We start from the raw sequence: 8215 nt of genomic DNA, 5'->3' as shown, positions 1-8215 counted from the left end.
TTCCATGTGTCTGATGTGTTCCATGTGTCTGTGTGTCTGATGTGTTCCATGTGTCTGATGTGTTCCATGTGTCTGATGTGTTCCATATGTTTAATGTGTCCCATGTGTGTTGTGGTGCAGTTAGGGTGATGTCACGAGAGTTGTTTCTGTTTCGTGTGTGCTCAGGCGTTTATCCGGATCCTTCGCTGTCAATGGAAGAGGAAGCGTCAGGGCTGGCAGGCGTACTATAACTACCGCTGTCATCAGGGTTCCAACACCTCGTCCTTCCTAAACGGCAGCCAGCAGACACTGTCCTCCATCAGTCCCAGCCCACGCTGTGTTGCCTCTAGACTCCGTCCCCCGCCGTGGCCCTCCTCCTCTGACCGAGAACGGCTTCCTGGGCAGACAGGAGGGGGGCAGCTGAGCCCCGTGTCCCCACTTGCTAAAGATCCAGGGACGCTGTCGCGGGTCACCGCGGGGCGAGGGACGGCAGCTAACGGGCGGAGTTTAAATAAACACTAACTGACACACCTGTGGCCTCAGGTGGCCACCCTGACATTGACAGGAAGTTGATTTCAAATACACACAGGTGTCACTGCTGACATGAAGAAACGCTCTGTTCACTCTCTGAGGTGTTGTTCATGTGTGACGACAGCGTTGGTCAGGTGGTTTTGACTCAATAACTCACCTGAAACACGGAGGAGAAAAACATCACCTGAAGGTTTTGGACATTTTAGAGCCTGTTTTTCACTGCGTGATGGCCCCGCCCACATCACAAGGTTTTACCTCGTCTGCACACGTGCAACACATCACACCAAAATTAGTCTCACCCCGCATATAAAATACAAAACTATTAAATTCCATCAACACAGCTAAATTCAGTTTATAATAAACCAAATTATTTCTTTCTGCAAGCGTGTCAAAAAAACTCAGAATTTTCTATACTTATTGTCTTGATATTTTTTTTATGCTGTCCTGAAATAAGGTCCTAAATTTAAAATCAACTTAATTAAAAAAAAATAAATAAAAAAAGAATAAAAGTTCAAAGGAAACTAAACTGAAAAAAGTTAGACAATATTTCTTGTATTTCGGTGATAAAAACCCAAACTGTCACTGCTGGTTAGTGAAAATGTAAAATGTTAACTCTGATTGAGCTAAAATTAATTCAAATAAATCAGGAAACCAAACTATATAAAACAAATTAGAAGTAAAACAAAAAAAAAAAACACGTAAATCTCTGAGTTAATTATAGGTGTGATTTAGTTTTATATTTAATTATATTTGTGTGATTTTTACTGCTTCAGAAAATTGAGCTGAATCTCTACTGAAATTAAAAATAAAATAAATTTAAAATAAAAAAAAACAACGTAATTTATTAACAATAAAATGAAAACTTAATTTCATGTTTACTTATGTTAAAAGTTAATTATATACATTATTTTGTTTATTTATTGTCATGTAAAAATAGTATTTGGTGATTAAAATCTCGTTCAAAATCCTCAATTTTCTTCTCCTGTTAGAGAGTGAGCTAACTCACTTTAAAAAGCAGCATTAGCCAATTTACGTTAGCTCGATAGCTAAACAGCAGTGAATGCCCTTTACTTAGGAATGGATCGGCTACAGTTAGCTTGCTGGCTAATGTTAGCATAACATGTATATTAGCAAGTGGAGGCGTGAAGACCTCGACCTTGTTGGAGCCTTAATATTTCCCCAACAGAACCTTTATTTTGAAAATCCCTCTGAGTTGAACTTTGTGTTTGTACAGAGAAGTTTTTTCATTCACTTCAATGCACACTTTGATCACAGCAGCATCTGGTGGACGTCAGAGGAACTGCAGCTGCTGGTTGGTGTATTTATACTTCACACAAGGCCCGTTTCCACCGCAGGAACTTCGGGGTAATTTTACGGGGCCGGGGCCGTTGGTGCGTGTCTCCACCGCAGGAACCACCCCCTAAGGACAGAGTTCCGGAACTTTTACAGGGGCTAAACAAGTCCCTGCCTCGGGGTAGGTACTCAGAACGGCCCTGAGAGACTCCTGGCTGGGGCTTGGGGGTTACTTGGTGCTGATTGGATAATACTCAAGGCGGGATGTGACGACAACAGAAAGCAACAAAATAGCCGGCATTTTTAAAACTCAGCATACGAGAGTTAGCTCGTTCATATAGCTTCCGCCGCCATGTAAAAAAAACTCACTAAATGGCCCGTGAAAAAAATATTTTTTCCAGCGGATATAATAGTTACAACATGATTGAGCTAGCAAAGCAGTTTTGTGTTGNCTAGAAAGCATCAGCTGACAGGGACAGCTAACAGCAGCAGCAAAGCTAACATCAGGACGTCATGTGTTAAAAGCCTCCTGTTGTCAGATACGACATGAAACTACTCCAGTTAGCTCAATCATGTTGTAACTAAGACATCTGCTGGAAAAAATCATTTTTTCACGGACCGTGACCGGAGTTATTACAGACACCGCTATCGGCTACAGCTAACGGCGTCCCTACGTTGCCCCGGTCAAAATGGTTGCGCAACGATTACGTCACATCCAAAGCCCGTAACTTTACAGGAACCTTCCTCGTACTCCGCTCTCTCAGTGGAGACACGGTGGTTGAGAGGGCCGAGCGAGAGGACGTTCCTGTAGTAGTTCCTGCCCCCCAAATAGTACCAGGAATTTCTTCAGTGGAAACGGGCCTACAGACTCTTAAATATCTCACCTGTGACGTCCTGCCGTGTGTGTGTGTGTGTGTGTGTGTGTGTGTGTGTGCGTGTGTGTGTGTGTGTGTGCGTGCGTGCGTGCGTGCGTGCGTGTGTGCTACTTCCTTTAGCTTCGTTAGCGCACTGTTTATTATTGTGCTGTGTTTTGTTGATGACTGAAGCCAGCTGACTGTGGGACACATCGTCGGGTCGCTAGCACTTTCCCCCCGCTTCCAGTGTTTGTGCTAAGCTAGGCTAACCACATCCTGGACCTACCTCTGTGCCGAAACATCTGGAGGAAGCAGAGAAGAAGAATTCACTACATGTTCTTTGAATAAAATGAGTTTGAAGTGTTGTAATTAAGGTAATAATTTAAGTTTAATAAAATCATATAAAGCTGTGACATCGTCAGTGCTCTTTAATATTTGTGAAATTACAACAGACTTCATTCAGACTGTTTTATTTAATGATATTCTATCATGTTGACACTGTGCTGCTGACACAGTAGCCTCTTTTACTGGTGGGACTTTAATGCTGTGATGCCACCTCGCTGTGCTGTATGAAAGGTACAATCCTGGAATGGGGGGCCAGAGTTGTCTCTGGAGGCAGCAGGGGTCTATGGTCTGGAACCAGGCTACCTACATCCATATTATTATTATTATTATTATCATTATCATTATTGTAGGAGCCATTTATGTTTATTGTTGGCAGGTTATTTAATTTATTTAGATATTTTTTGCTGCATTATTTGGACACTTGGTTGTGGTAATTAAACACAGGTCGTATATGAGTGTTTATAAATAAAATAAAATTGATTGATTGATAGAATTGATTGATGTAGAGGGCAAAGGTGACAGGAAGAGGTGGCACAGAAAGGGGAGGGCACACAGTTCTCACCAGACCAGCAAACAAACCTGACAGACAGATGACGAGGACACAGACATACAACTCGCCATAGGAACACCCCGGTATGTTCATCTTTTGCTTTCTTCAAATAATCCATCAACTAAACTGCAGGTAGACTGGCTGGAAATTCTGTTTGTGGGTCTGCGTGGGTCACTCCTGCTCCACCTGAGCAGTGATAACTGGACACTGGGACACAGTAAAGTGAGAACTCGCTCTATGGGTGAACATTGAGCTTGTGGATCATCCAACCCGGATAAAGATTGTTTTCACTGCAAAAGTTTCTTTTCACACACCTGACGCCGCCACATCTGAATCAGCTGCTCTCCGACGCCACCTGCGCTAATCACGTGACCGACGGAGATTGGAAACCCCGGAAGCCAGCGCACATGGAGAGCGGGTGTGTGCAGCATTAAGCTTTACTGGAGAAACTGTATGATAAGTTGTATTGGAAAACGGCAAATATAATGGAGTTGGTTGACTGACTGCTACAATCCACAATAAATCAGCTGTTTCAAACAGTGTGCTGTCAGCAAACTGGATCATATCAACGAGTCTTAAAGGGACAGTGAACAGTATGTCTGTGGCCAAGTAAGCTCAGCCACAAGATGGCGCTGTTAGAAAGGAATCTGAAAAAGAAAAAACTCATGAAACACAAAAGGCTTGGAAATGTTTATTGACAACTGTCAGAAGACAAGAAACAGCTCATGTAAACAAGCTGACAAGGTGATGAAATGCTGACAGAGCTCATGAGATTAAAGGAAAATACAGCTGAAGTACAAAATAACTTGGTTAAATTAATCAAGCTCTGTGATGAAGCCAAAGAAAGCCGTGAGTCATTGGTGAATTTACAGCTGTCTGAAAATGAGCTTGAAAGGCAAAATCAGTGGTTTCAACCAAAAATGGAAACTTTTATTCAAGATGTGAAGGTGTGGTGACCTGAAGTTAAACAGCAAAAAAACACACTCCATTACTGGACGTGCCACACAACAGAGTGTTGTAAACCCGGGTGATGACACTGGACCTGGTGACAGTGTTTCAGATGCCTCAAAACCTAAATCGCACCACAAATCACATTCTTCGTACGCATCTTCAACGTCCTCTGCTCCAATTAAGGCTCAGGCAGAAAAGGCTGCTCTCATGGAACGGGTTGCTGCCCTGAAGAAAAAGCATGAGCTTGAGGCACAAGAAGAGGAATTAAAAAGGAGGAAAGAACAACTGGAACTGGAAACTGAACTGGCAGCAACACATGCAAAAATCAATGTAGTGGAGGCCATGGGATCAAGAAGCAACTGTAGAGTGTCTGATGGGATGAACTCTTATTTCAGAAGAACTGCTCAGAATGAAACATCAGATGAATATTTACCCGATCAAGTGCAACAAAGGCAGGACGTGTTGATGAAAACTGAATCATCCTCTGAGCAACAGGTTGTCAGACCAAAAGAAATAACTCATGGACCATCTGTTAAACCTCATGATATGACACATCTAACTCAATACTCTCTGCAAAGGCCAAATGTACAGACACATGTGCAGAGATATGTTCCCACTCCACCCCCTGTGGTGAATGATGGTGATCAAGGTGATATCTGTAGCATCATTCAGAGGCAAAATGACATCACTGCTCTTCTGGTTCAACAAAATCTCTCTGCCACTTTACCACCAACAGACATTCCTTTTTATGAAGGTGATCTTTTGCAGTATGACGTTTTCATCAGAGTATTTGAGAGGGGTGGGAAAGAAAGACTGATGACTACAGTGACTGTTTATACACAAGGGGGCATCCAAAAGATTTAGTCCACAGCGCCAACATTTGCCTCCGGCCCAAAGCTATAAAAGAGCAAAAGATCTGCTTAAAGAACATTTTGGGAATGAACATAAGATTGCCACTGCGTATATGGAAAAGGCATTTGCATGGTCAGTGATCAAACCAGAAGATGTGAAAGTTTTACAAGCATTCTCATTGTTCCTCACAGGTTGTTGCAATGCAATGGAACATTTCACCTACATGGATGAAATGAATGTTGCTTCCAATATGAGGGCCATCCTTCTGAAACTGCCTCATAAACTCAGACACAAATGGAGGAATAAGGCATATGAGCTACAGGAGCTGCATGGCCATCAAGCTAAATGTTCTGACTTAGTTTACTTCACAGAGAGACAAGTGAAGATACTGTCAGATCCACTTTTTGGAAATATCCAGGATGCCAAGCCTGCTGCAGCTGTCAAAATCTCCACCTTTGCTAAAGCAAGAGGAAAGTCAAGACCAAGAGGGAACAGTTTTGCAACAACTGTAACACCAGTTCAAGAAAACTTGTCACAACCAATGTAAAAAAAAAAGAAAGAAATGCATCTACTACCCATTCTCAAAGTTCTTGTAACAAGAGTGGTTACACATTGGGGTGGTGTCCACAGATCAGGAAGAAGTTGCACAGAGAAAAAATAGACTTCTTAAAGATAAAGGGAGTCTGTTTTGGATGTTTGAAAATAGGACACATGAGCAAAGACTGCAAGAGTCGTTTGACCTGTGATGTGTGCAACCAGAATCATCCTGAAATACTTCACATTGAACAGAAGGACAAAGAAAGGAAATCAGAACATACAGAACAAAATGAGAAACCAGCTGGGAGCAATGCACCTCATACATGTAGGCATAATGGGGCCGGTGATGAAACCTGCATCTTCTCCATCGTACCTGTTAAAGTAAAGAGCCACGAGGGGGACACAGCGTTGCAAACATATGCATTCTTGGATCATGGAAGTTCCTCTACCTTTTGCACAGAAAGCTTGATGAGAAGGCTGAACATAACAGGACGAAAGACCATCAATCCATCTATCTTATTTATAAAGCCCAATATCACAAATCACAATTTGCCTCACAGGGCTTTACAGCATACGACATCCCTCTGTCCTTATGACCCTCACAGCTGATCAGGAAAAACTCCCCAAAAAACATTTATTCTTTTGCGTACCATGAACCAAGTGAAGCCTGTGACCAGTCATCATATCTCAGGTTTGAAAATATGTGGTCTGGACAAAGATGATTTCATTCAACTATCTGATGTGTTCGCACATAAGACCATGCCTGTTTCTCAGCACAACATTCCGAGGCCACAAGACCTGACACAGTGGCCTTACTTGAAGAATATCAAGATTCATAAAATAGACTCCGGCAGTGACCTACTCACTGGGACGAATGCTTCTAAGGTATTGGAACCTTGGAAGCTGGTCAACAGCCAGGGGGTTGGACCCTACTGGGCCGGGTCATCTATGGTCCCTTGAGAGGAGACAATGACATCAGGGATGAAAATGGCTGCCCTGCTGCTTTTGTCAATCACATATTCATTGTGAACCTGGAGGAGCTACTGGTTAAACAGTACAATCAGGACTTCATTGAAAGAACCAGTAAGGAAACAGATGAAATGTCCAGAGAAGATGTAAAATTCTTGGATGTTATGAAGCACTCAGCAAAGATAAAGATGGAAACTACTGCCTAGCCTTACCTTTCAAACAAGAGAATCCCAGCATGCCAAATAACCGTTGCATTGCACAGCGCATCCAGAGCCTGAAACACAAGTTTCGTAAAGATGAGAAATTTCATGATGAATTTACACACTACGATGGTTATGTACTGTAACTCCAGATTCTATGAGTATAGGCGCAGCCCTCTAACTGTGCATTCCCACCAAAAGCTTCATGGTCGCCTGCGGGCGCTCTGGTCGCTGACATCGCTGACACTGCCAGCTCCAGCAGGCGCTTACAGCGGCCAAAGGGGCGGGGCGTGGCGCGGCGGGGCGTGGCGGGGCGTGGCGGGGCGCTGCAGATGTGTCTATCTAGGCTTGAGAATCCAGATCTGCAATTGGCTGCTGCTTTGGCGGTGGCACTGCTCATTTGCATAAAATTCAGCTTCTCTCAACTTCAACTTGACGCTCTGGTCGTTGGTATTGTGCCGCTCGCTGCAGCCGACACCCCTGACACCCTTCGTTGCCAGCGTGCATTGAAAATGAATGGCTGCCAGCTGCTTATGACACTCATGAAGCTTTTGGTGGGAATGCACAATAAGGCTATTGCTGGTGGGTTTATACCTTCGTGCGCACGCGTAGCACTGAGAAAATTTAGTCCACGCCCACCTGTGGGATGGGCCCCACCCACGGTCTCCACCCATGGTCTCACCTTGACTATAAATTGCATCGAGACCGTACAATCAGCTCCCAGAACAGCTTTTTTTTCAGCTACTCACAGAGCCAGTGGGGCCCATAACTTAGAGGGCTGCGCCTATACTCATAGAATTTGGAGTTACAGTACATAACTATCATTCTATTTTGTATAGGCTTCACCCTCTAAGGCTATCGCTAGTGGGTTAAGGGCGGAGCAGGATATAGTCCATGCCAGGGATGAGTGGGACTGGTGGGAAGGCATAAAGGAGCATTCTGATCCACGGCCGATACGCAAACGTGTCCACTCCCAGGGGAGGATTGTCTCGCGCACCATTAGCCTGAGTGTCAGATTGAAGCTCCCAGAACCTTCAGTCTGACATGGCTTCCATTGAAGGCGATTTACAAGGGGGAGGGAATTTGATTTTTTCCCTAACCAATCAGTAGAGATCAACGACTCACCCAGAATCGGACGTCATTAGTATCCATGC

The sequence above is a fragment of the Epinephelus moara genome, chromosome 24 (assembly GCF_006386435.1).
Source record: "Epinephelus moara isolate mb chromosome 24, YSFRI_EMoa_1.0, whole genome shotgun sequence".
NCBI lineage: Eukaryota > Metazoa > Chordata > Actinopteri > Perciformes > Serranidae > Epinephelus > Epinephelus moara.
This window is presented reverse-complemented; position numbering follows the sequence as displayed.